Source organism: Kogia breviceps, chromosome 7, assembly GCF_026419965.1.
Source record: "Kogia breviceps isolate mKogBre1 chromosome 7, mKogBre1 haplotype 1, whole genome shotgun sequence".
NCBI lineage: Eukaryota > Metazoa > Chordata > Mammalia > Artiodactyla > Physeteridae > Kogia > Kogia breviceps.
The window spans coordinates 68706581-68717485 of record NC_081316.1 but is presented as its reverse complement, the minus strand read 5'-3'; the positions used below and the strand labels follow the sequence as shown (position 1 = coordinate 68717485).

At 34.7% G+C, this 10905-nt stretch overlaps 1 pseudogene; it reads right to left on the bottom strand.

The window, feature by feature from the left end:
• Positions 1 to 2537: 2537 nt before the first annotated feature.
• Positions 2538 to 10905, bottom strand: part of LOC131760315 (caspase-12-like) — a 38790-nt pseudogene continuing 30422 nt past the window's right edge.

Sequence of the window (10905 nt, the reverse complement as noted above, 5' to 3'; positions counted from 1 at the left end):
GTGTCTTCCTTCTCATATATCTCAGAGTGTGTGTGTATGTATGTATGTGCACACTAGTTTAGGGAAACTATGTGTATTCTATGTAAGTTTCACATATATAATTTCTCCTTATCTTCAAAATCCATATCTTATTTTAAAGACCAACTTTAATGAAAACATTTCTCCTATTTGTCTTCCTTAAACTCTCAAAGGATCCTAGACTCCCTTTTCTTTTTTGGATCTTTCAAAGTCTGGCGCCTCATATATTGGACTGATGCTAATGGAGGCTTCTTCAGCCTAAGGTTGGCTAACTCTGATAAAAGCCAAGGGCTCCATTCCCTTGAGATAGATAATCTTCATCATTCTCTCCACCAGTAAATGTTAATGATAAATTTTTCCCAAATTACTCAAAGGAAAACACAGAGTTTTAAGCATATTAAATATCCTCTAAAGAGTACATGGTTTAGTCTCACTAAAGAATGTAAATTTATCCTATTACCTTGATTTTGATCTGAATTGAAAAGTAATAGTTTTGGCATTATTGTTCTCAGAAGCATTTGCCTCCTTTGCAAGTCTTCTTTCAACACAAAAGCCCACAGCATTAGCTGAGAAGTATTATGTAGGAAATTATGTTAATGAAGTGGTAGTCTTCAATATACTAATCGAGAAGCTGTCCCATAATTTGAAACAGAAAGTCTTTCAGACTAAGTAAAAATGAAAACGTGGCTTATCAAGTCAATTAAAACACTGAGCAAGAAGGAAGGAGAATGAAATAGGATAAATTAACACAGTTAGATAGATGCAAGCTGGTTAAAAGGACCACTCTCCCTGAGTCCAGATGTTCCCAATGTTCATAAATCCTTCTTCTCTCTTGCAATATCAACCTTTGCAGCTGAAGTTTTGGTGATGAGGACTAGAGTTGAGGTTAGATCAAGGAAGAGTAACAGAGGGAGATATCTTGAGCCAATGACACATACCTGTTCTGTCAGAGTTGCAGGGGAATTGTACTTGATGCAAGAGTACCTGCCAATTAGCTTGTTTAACAGCCCTTGGTCTTATTTGCTTTCCTTGGGTAGAACACTTGTATGACCAGAATGGGACTCTATTGGATTGTCAACAAATGGTGTTAAATTCATATATGATCAAGTCCTAGTCTAGAGGTTGCATGATCACAAAGTTGGTCTTTCATCCCTTTGTATCTTTAAACAGCATATTTTTGTTTCATTATATTTTATATTTATTCTGTCTTTGTCAGTCTTACTTACTATCTATACTTACTAAATCATATGAATTCTGCCTGCATTCCAAGAGTTACTGTTTATTCATTATACATAAACCAATCCTATGAGTTTTACTTATATCTCATATGCTTACTTTGTAGCATATTACTATTTATGCTTAACATTTCTTATGAGTTCCATCCACCTTGTTGTTTTCTTTTTTTCCAGAGTAGAATTGAATATTCTCAACAGTACAGAAAATGCTCATTACAGAATGCCATTGGCTGAGCCATTTAATTTGATGACTATCATAATCACAAAATCTTTTCTTCCTATTCCCCAATATATCCCCAACAAAAAAAGGAGAATTTGCGTGTTTTAATGACATTAAGGCACACTTGCAGTAGTTCAGGTGAGAGATGATGGTGTCTCAGCCTGGACTGAAAGTATAGGATGTTGAGAAATTGATGAAACAGAGAGGGAATCTGTATATCTAGGTGACCAAATTTAAGTGGGGTTTTCAGAAGAGAATGATATCAAAGAAACTCCCAAGTTTCTGTATCTATACATGTATCACTAGATAAAAAAGTGTGAGAAGAGTGGAAAAGAAGTAAGTTGGGGACTGTACAGGTGAGTAATTAACACAAATTCAATTTTGGAATTATGCTCCAAGGGAGATATCTAGTTTGTAATTAGTTAAATACTAATGTGAAATTTAGAAGACAAAATTATCAATTATATACAGTGAGAATATTTTAAAATATATTGATAGATAATGTTAAATACCATTAAATTGAAAAATATCATTTAGGAAGAGAATGTAGAAGGGAAGAGAGAATCAGTGAATCAATATTATGAGCATATATACATACATGTTTATAGGGTACCAAATGCAGATTACTTTTTAGTTTTGTATTATGTCAACTTATTAAGCTGGAACTAGGTTTCTCATAATTTTCTTCCCTGCAGTTCAGTTAGATTCAGCCACAAGAGATACTTTCATGAGATTGGGAATGTCAGTGAAACAGCACCATGTTTTCTTTAAATATGGAAGGTCAGTGAAGGACATGAGACAATTTGCAGCATTACCACCTACATGCTTAGCTTGGAAAAACAGCCAGGCCCACAACTCTTCCAGGTCCAGTCTGATTTCCTCCTTCAGCTTTCTCATCTCTTGGGTCTGATCAATGTTTAAATACAGATGTGAGTCCTGAAGGACACAGCCATCTCTGAAGTTGGAGGCTTGGAGACAGTGAGAGACTGATGACTTTTATCTTGGTTTCTATGTAATCCTCGTAGGTTTCAGCTGAGTTGCTTCCTTCACTTCAAGTCCACCTTCGCTCACCTCTTTGTTTCCCAGTGAACGTTAGGCCCCAGTCATAGACACAGGCATCAGCTTTACGCAGACCATTTTACCAGCTTCCAGGTAGTTCTGCTTCTCTGACTGAATCCTGAATGATACAGTTATGAACAACCTGAATTTTGTGGTAATACTAATATAGCACTAAGAAAAGAAGAGCAGAATGACCTTGACAACCTACAGAACACAATGCCTGGCACTATACCAGTCATTAAACTATTCTTTATTAATTTCAAATTCACCCTTCCATATTCTCCTTCATGATGTTGTGGCTGTAATTCTGCAAACAATTTTTCGTTGATCAGCTAGCGTCCAGTTAGGCTCTACCAATAAGGGGTAAAGACAGAGATAAGAAAGCATAAGGATAAAAGAAGAAATAATTTGTTTATCTATTCCTGTCAACATTGACAAAGCAATGACCCTTTACTCCTGAAGTGGTAATTAGTTTCAGATCTGGGCTTATTGCAACACTCCTAGAAGCAGCTTCATCCCATCCCCTTGAGAGAACTCAAATCAAAAGTGGGTAGAGCCTTTTCCTCAGAGGTCTAGAGTCTACTTCATGGAATTTCCATGATCAGCATTTAAAAAACCAAAGCTACTCCATTGTGCCCTTCCTCAGAGGTCTGAGTACTAATTTTGAAGGTCCTGCCCTCTCAATAACTTAGGTTTTGATAACCCCAATTACTTCTTTTGAATTCCCTCTACCCTAGGATTGATTGGTAAATGCTTCCGGCAGATATCACCTTAGTGTTTCCTCAATATTCCTTTTTTTTTTCCTTTTTCAGTGTTTGAATACCAAATTAATATATCCGTGTATTAAGTTTCACCTCTTTATCTCTATACAGTAGTATCTTTTGTTGTCCTGTGTGGACTGTGCCTGATAAATAGTGCCCCTCAAGAACATGTGAAAACATGTTGGAGGAGTACCCAAGAGCTAGGAGAAAAATATCAAAGAACTGAGGAACTGAACCTTCAATAAGAAAATATTTATAAAGTGTTTTGTGAAGCTAGTAGTATAAATAAAAACATTTAAAATGAATACTTTTCTCATGTTTACTCATGTTGTCACTGTTTTTGTCACTATTTTTGTTGTTATTACTGTTACTACTATCATGAGGAATAATCAGAGATTAGCAGATAAAAGGTTCTAGGACTGGAGTATGTGGTTGTTCCAGGGAAGCAAGATTAGTACACAGAAAGGCATATAGAGCATGCAGAGGCACATAAAACATGGAGACTTGCAAGTATTTCAGCATAGCTGGGATTCAAAATAGAAGAGGAAATGTTGGAGGAAGTAAGGACACAACAGTTTGTGAGTTATGAGAATATGTTTGTATCTTACTCTGAAAAAATAGGGAACTAATAAATTGGTGAATGATGAATGACATTCATTTCAGAGCAATCTAACCAATGATAGTCTAGTGTATTAGAGGAAGACAAATGTGAATGTATGTTGACAAGTGATGAGTCTATGTACTACTTCAGATGAGAAATAAAGGGGGTTTGACCTGACAGGTGAGAGTGATTATGGGGAGAACAAAGCAGATTTGGAAATGCCAAAGTAAAGCTGGCAGGTTTGGTGATTGATTTTATGTCAAATGAGGAAAAAGAAGGAGCTAACTTACAAAGCTAGGATTCTGGAAAGGGCAAGTTTGGGGATGGAAATGCCAGCCATCAACATAACAATTTTGGAAAGAACAGAATTGGACTGAGATTCTTAGTTCAGTTTTCAGAACATGATATTCATTTTAACATTTGGGCTGCTGTAACAAAATACCACAGACTAGTGACCTATAAACAGAAGAAATGTACTGCATACAGTTCCGGAGGCTCCAAGTCTGAGATCAGGGTGCCAGCAAGGTCAGGTGAAGTCCCTCTTCTAGTCATAGATTTCCCCTCATATGTTCACAAGAGGAAAGGAGCTAGGAATCTCTCTGGAGCCACTTTTATATGGGCACTAATCTCATTCACGAGGGTTCCACCTTCATGACCTAAGTATCTCCCAAAGCCCTCACTTTCTAATACTATCACATTGAGCATTAGGATTTCAACATATGAATTTTTTTGGGGGGGACACAAACATTCATTTGATAACAGTGTGTTTTAGAAATTTATGTTAAATAAACTCTATATAAGTAGCAAAACTGTCTACCTTTTTCATTGTTGTATCTCCAATGGTCACTATAGAATTATGCAGAGAACAATCACATAAACAGTATTTATAGAATGAAAAATATTTGGTTGTGAAGAAAAGAATGTATTATGAATTTCTAGCACATAAATAGTAGATGTTCTCAAGAAGAATCTAGAAAAAATAGCTTAGTTTTAATAAAATAAGAAATAAAAATCCTCAACTAAAACAAAGCCTAAGTTTTGCATTGAAAAAAAGTCTGTATTGCAAAGCTATTTGCAAATTGTATTACATATTTTATCTCTCTAGTTAAATGGCAAAATGTTTTCTAGATGTACTCATTCACCTAGTCAAAAATTGGTGTCTTCTCTGTGCCAGACACTATTTTACACTCTGTGAATACAATAACAAAGTCACTGACCTCATGGAGCTTATAGTCGCATGAAATGAGATGGACATATAAATAGTCAAAACATAATTATATGGTGTGTCATAAGGTAATAAGTACTGTGAAACAAATAATGAAGCAGGGTAAGGATGTAGGGAGTATCAGAAGCAGGAAAGGGCATACTGTGTTATTTAGAGTGGTGAAGGAAAGCTTCACTGATAAAGTTAGGTAACGTAGCAGACATCCAAAGAAGGGCTGTAGCAAGTCTTATAGATATGGGGAAGGGAGGGGTTATTGTTCCAGCCAGGGGTTTTAGCAAATTCTGAAGTAAGAATGTGGTTTTAGTTAGAAGGACAAGCCCTGGAAGGGTTGAAGCCACTGAGGTAGCCTAGGTGCCAGTTCCTATAAGTTTAAGACAACCCTATATAGAACTTGTGGGCAAGAGGAGGCACCAGCTAACATTTAAATAGTATACAGTAACCAGTAAGTGTGGGAAAGGATGCTTAATCAATTTATAAATCAAATACATAAAACTTAAAGTGATTTTGTTTTTAACCTGAAAAATTAAGGAGATTGATCATGCATGGTGTTGATGAAAATATAGAAAAAGAGACTATATCACTTTTGGCTCATGGAGAGGGCACATGTGGACAATTTTTTGAATAATACCTTATATAGTATTTTAAAATTTTAATGCTTTTGACCCTGTCATTTTGGTTTTGAGAGTTTATGCTAATAATATTATCAGAGATAAACTTAGAGACATATTTATAAGGATCTTTTAAATTTTAAAATTGCTTAAGATAATAAATTTAGAGATTACCTAAATAAGTAATATACATTCTAATATATCCATTAAATGGGATATTAGGTAGCCATTGACTATGGAAACAATGTATGTTAGAGACACTGCTGAGACCAAATATATTTTTCTTTTTCCTTTCCTAGTAGAAACTCCAATTTTTTTGGTTAGGCATGTAGCAACATGCAATGAACAATTTCTCAGCTTCCATTGGAGCTATGATTTGCTTTTTGACTAAGTTATGGTTAATTGCTTATTGGAAGAAAAGCTCCTCTGAAAGGGATTGGGCATGTGCTTTTTCATCTCTTCTTTTTTCTTGACAAAAATTTTATCTCAGTAATATAATCATTGATTGATATCAGAACACCTATTAATATACTCTATCAGTAGTTCAAATAGAAAGATCATATTTTCTTTGTCTTTGCTCTAGTCTACATAAGGGCCCAAATAACATTCATCTCTTAGAGGGAGAAAAACCGTATGAAAATAACAATGTAAATATACACTTTATTATCAAAAAATCTTGCTTAAATCAACAGAAGTAAAACTATCCTTACTGATGAAACACTGGAGGCATTTCCACTAAAATAATAATTAAGAATACTCACTATCACTATTTTAATGTTTATTTTATCTAGAGGTATGTGATAAATATAAAATCTCATGAATATGAAATAAAAGCTGTGAATAGTGGCAAGGGAAAGACAAGTTTATGATTTGCAGATAACAAAATTTTATATGTAGAATTTTCAAAAGAAAAACTAAGTGAAAGATTCTCTACAACAATGAATGTTCAATATGGCTGCTGAATTAAATTTATATATAATTAAGAATGAACAGTGCCTGTCATTTTCTTTTCTTAACACTCACAGCAATAACCATTTGGAAACTATAGAGGAAAGTATTTTCATTCAAAACAGTAAGAAAATACAATCTGTTCAGGAATATCTTTATCCAAAAATTTGAGGAAGTTATGTGAAGGAAAATCTAAACTTTTGCTTAAAGATAAAAATATAATATGTGGCTTAATGATTACATAAAACATAGTCCTAAGGATGTACTTATTTAAATTCCATTAAAACCCCCTTTTAGGGGGCTTCCCTGGTGGCGCAGTGGTTGAGAGTCCGCCTGCCGATGCAGGAGACACGGGTTCGTGCCCTGGCCCGGGAAGATCCCACATGCCGCGGAGCGGCTAAGCCCGTGAGCCATGGCCGCTAGGCCTGTGCGTCCGGAGCCTGTGCCCCGCAACGGGAGAGGCCACAACAGTGAGAGGCCCGCAAAAAAAAAAAAAAAAAAAAACCCTTTTAGTTGTCAGAAAACTTATAATATCTTTCTAAAATTCATCTGAAAACATGTACAATACAAGAATAAGAAGATTGTGAACAAGGAGAACTAAAGAAGACTATAAAACAACAGTAATTAACAGTGTGATGTGGCATAGCCCTGAAAGATAAATCAGCACATGTAACAGTAATGACTTCTACTATCAAAATTGCCTACTATGTGACAAGCAGTGTAACAGGGAAGCACTTCATACACATAATATTGTACCTACTCTATATGAGTCAAGTGTTAGTGTACCCACTTCATACTTGGAAAATTGTGTCAGAGAAGTTAGCTAATTTATTAAAAATTATAGATTTTTATAGATGCAAGATTTAAAAGAAAGACTCATGCTACATTGCAGGGGCTAATCAGAGAGAATGATTTCCTGACTTTCAATTTTCTAGACCAGATTTCCAGAGACATGGCTATTTTTTTGTTTTCCACTTGTAGGAATATTAGATTACCTGTTGTATGCTTACTTTAAGACTGTTATTTAGTTATTTTGTTTTTTTTTAAGCTAGTTTGAATGGATTCCAATCCCTTGTAGTCAAAGATTCCCTAATGTAAAAACCAATGTCTAGTATCTTTATTATATATTCTCCAAAAACAAGTAGCCCAGAGCACATTCAAAATTAATATTAAAGACAATTAGTAAGAAAATGAAGCATGAATCAACAAGTATTTCTTTCACAATTTGTAATTCATTGAAAAAATATCAATAATATCCTTAATAATCGTATCCCACAATTCATAGGAAACAACATATATAATTTAGAGAAAGATAAAAAAATCATAAAAGCAATTCTAAAAAAAATTGATGAAATAGTGCAATATTTCATTTAAAAATGAAGTAAATGCAGAAAAAATATAAATGGATGTCATTACTGAAAATGTCAATGTTCTACATGTCACATAATATCATAATATCATACACGGAATATAACATCAAACTAAGAAATACTTGCTAACGTATGACGATGATTTAATAACATAAGAACATGGTCTAATCCTTCCTTCTAATACAGGGAAGATTTACACAAGTTGATAAGAAAAACACGAAAAACTTGAAACAAAATAGGAAAATAATATGAATTAATAATTCATGTTAAGATCTAGCTAATAAAAACATTAAAAATATGTTCCAATGAAATTGACTATTTTTATCTATTAAATTAGTAACAGTATTAATAAGAGACATTTATCTTCATTTCTCTGCCAATCATTATCAGCATTATTTCTTGTATGCATATAACAAATATGACAATTAAAAAATGTAGAAGTATTTAGACTTGCATCTAGAAATACCAAAAAGGTTAGCAAGTATTATTTTTTCATTAAAATTTTTGTTTTTCTATACTTAAAATTTGTTTTGTAATGAGCATGACATATTTATGGTAAAATGAGAAAGCAAGCATAATTTTAAAAGAATTTATGAAGCATTAATACAGCAGTAGTATAGGAGTGATTTTACCCTGTTATTTTTGGAGAATGGGCAGTTGGGAAGTTTATATAAAAATATTCTTAATTAAGTTGACCTTTTAAAATAGTAGATTCATAGGAACCATAATACCTTAATTTTCCTGGAAAAAATAAAGAGAAGAGAACATGAGTAAGTGGGATCCTAGGGATAAGATAAAAACAGAACTCATCTCTCCTGTGAGATGTATCTTCACAAAAGGGCTATGGACCTGTTATCCCCAAATGGGAAGATCTACACTAGGGGCTCATTGTCTCAGCATCGATCCAGCAATAACAGTTGACATTGTGGTCCAGGCAGCCCTCATGACAAACAGAGAAGGGATGTGACTCAGCAAAACTGACTTCTCGGAATTCAGGAAGCTAAACACCTGCTCTACATAGCATGTCCGATTATTTGGTTTTGTGCATGCATCAAACTAAATATTTTATATTCCATGAGTAGATCCTTGAGAGAAATGAGGACTGAAATGTTTTCTAGCAAGCTATCATTGGACTTAACATTTCATGTGCAGTCATTATACAATGGCCAAAGTCAAATAAAACTACGGCTTCACCAGCAGCCAGTAAGAAAAGGCAGATAAGACGAGCCTCAGTGACTACGGTGCTGCAGCACTCTGTCATTTTTCTCCATTCTGTCCAGAATTTTTGTATAGACTCTGAGCAGGGACCACCCAAATCCACTTCTTGGATACATTTACCTGGATGCTTTGCTGATTTTAATTCCCAAGGAAGAGGTAGAAATATCGTGTCATGGATAGTCTTTCAATCGTGGGCATCTGGGTCAGATATTAGGGGTCTCAAATGTATGTTGAACCTAAAATAGTAAATAAATCTTTTTTAAAAAAATTAAAAGGGAATTCTGGACTTCTTCTCAGAAGTGAATATATAGTATATAGTTTGTATTAAGGCTGTGGTCAGATAGTACAATATAAACAGAAGAACTTTTTAGCTTTTCCTTGGATATAGTACCTACACAAATGAAATAGTACTCTCAAAAGCACTCATTAAATAAGCAAGGCTATCAGAATCAGAAAAACTCACTCTGGTTCTACGTAGTGTGCTTCCAAAAACTTCCTCTTTAAATAAACTTGGAGTACAGGAAGGAGCATCAAGATGACTTAAGAGCTTCAGGATTCACAGAAAAGGTTTGCAAACAGTTCTACAAAGTTCTCTGGGACATAAATTGAAAAGACATGGAGATTCCTACCTTTAGAAAAATCTCCTCCAAATGATAACACCAAGAATATTCATTGAAGTAGTAGATAAGTTGGGAAATTAAGAGAGAGCCATTTGTGTCAAGTATCCAAGAAACTTTACCTGAAAATAAACTTTTAAAATAATGGGGGAATTAAGCCACCATGTAAGTGTACAAGACTCTTAGAGCCATAGCTTTCGAACAGTTTGATTTTGGTGCTTCATAAGAAGGAGGGAGGTCAGATCTGTATAATGCTGAGATGCTTCCATAACAGGCCCAGAGAAGCCACCATAGACCCTCAATTATAAATTCCTTTGACTTTCTTAGTAGGCAGGGCCAACATTACGGCCTCTAGGACTGCAAGTAGTAGAAAAGAACATAAATCCTTTGAGCATTTACTACATAATAGAATAAAAGAAGACAGGTCTTGACAGTCCTTGACTCTGGGCCTCCTCTCCATCCATACAGTTTAAATACTATAATGTTTTGCACTCACTGTTTTGAGTGAACAACTTTTTTTTTAACATCTTTATTGGAGTATAATTGCTTTACAATGGTGTGTTAGTTTCTGCTTTATAACAAAGTTAATCAGTTATACATATACATATGTTCCCACATCTCTTCCCTCTTGTTTCTCCCTCCCTCCCACCCTCCCTATCCCACCCCTCTATGTGGTCACAAACCACCTAGCTGATCTCCCTGTGCTATGCGGCTACTTCCCACTAGCTATCTATTTTACTTTTGGTAGTGTATATATGTCCATGCCACTCTCACACTTTGTCACAGCTTACCCTTCCCCCTCTCCATATCCTCAAGTCCATGCTCTAGTAGGTCTGTGTCTTTATTCCTGTCTTAGTTCTTCATGACCTTTTGTTTTTCTTAGATTCCATATATATATATATATATATGTTAGCATACAGTATTTGTTTTTCTCTATCTGACTTATTTCACTCTGTATGACAGACTCTAGGTTAACATCTTTTGAATTACTACCTCTCTTTACCATTGCAATGTGATCAAATTTC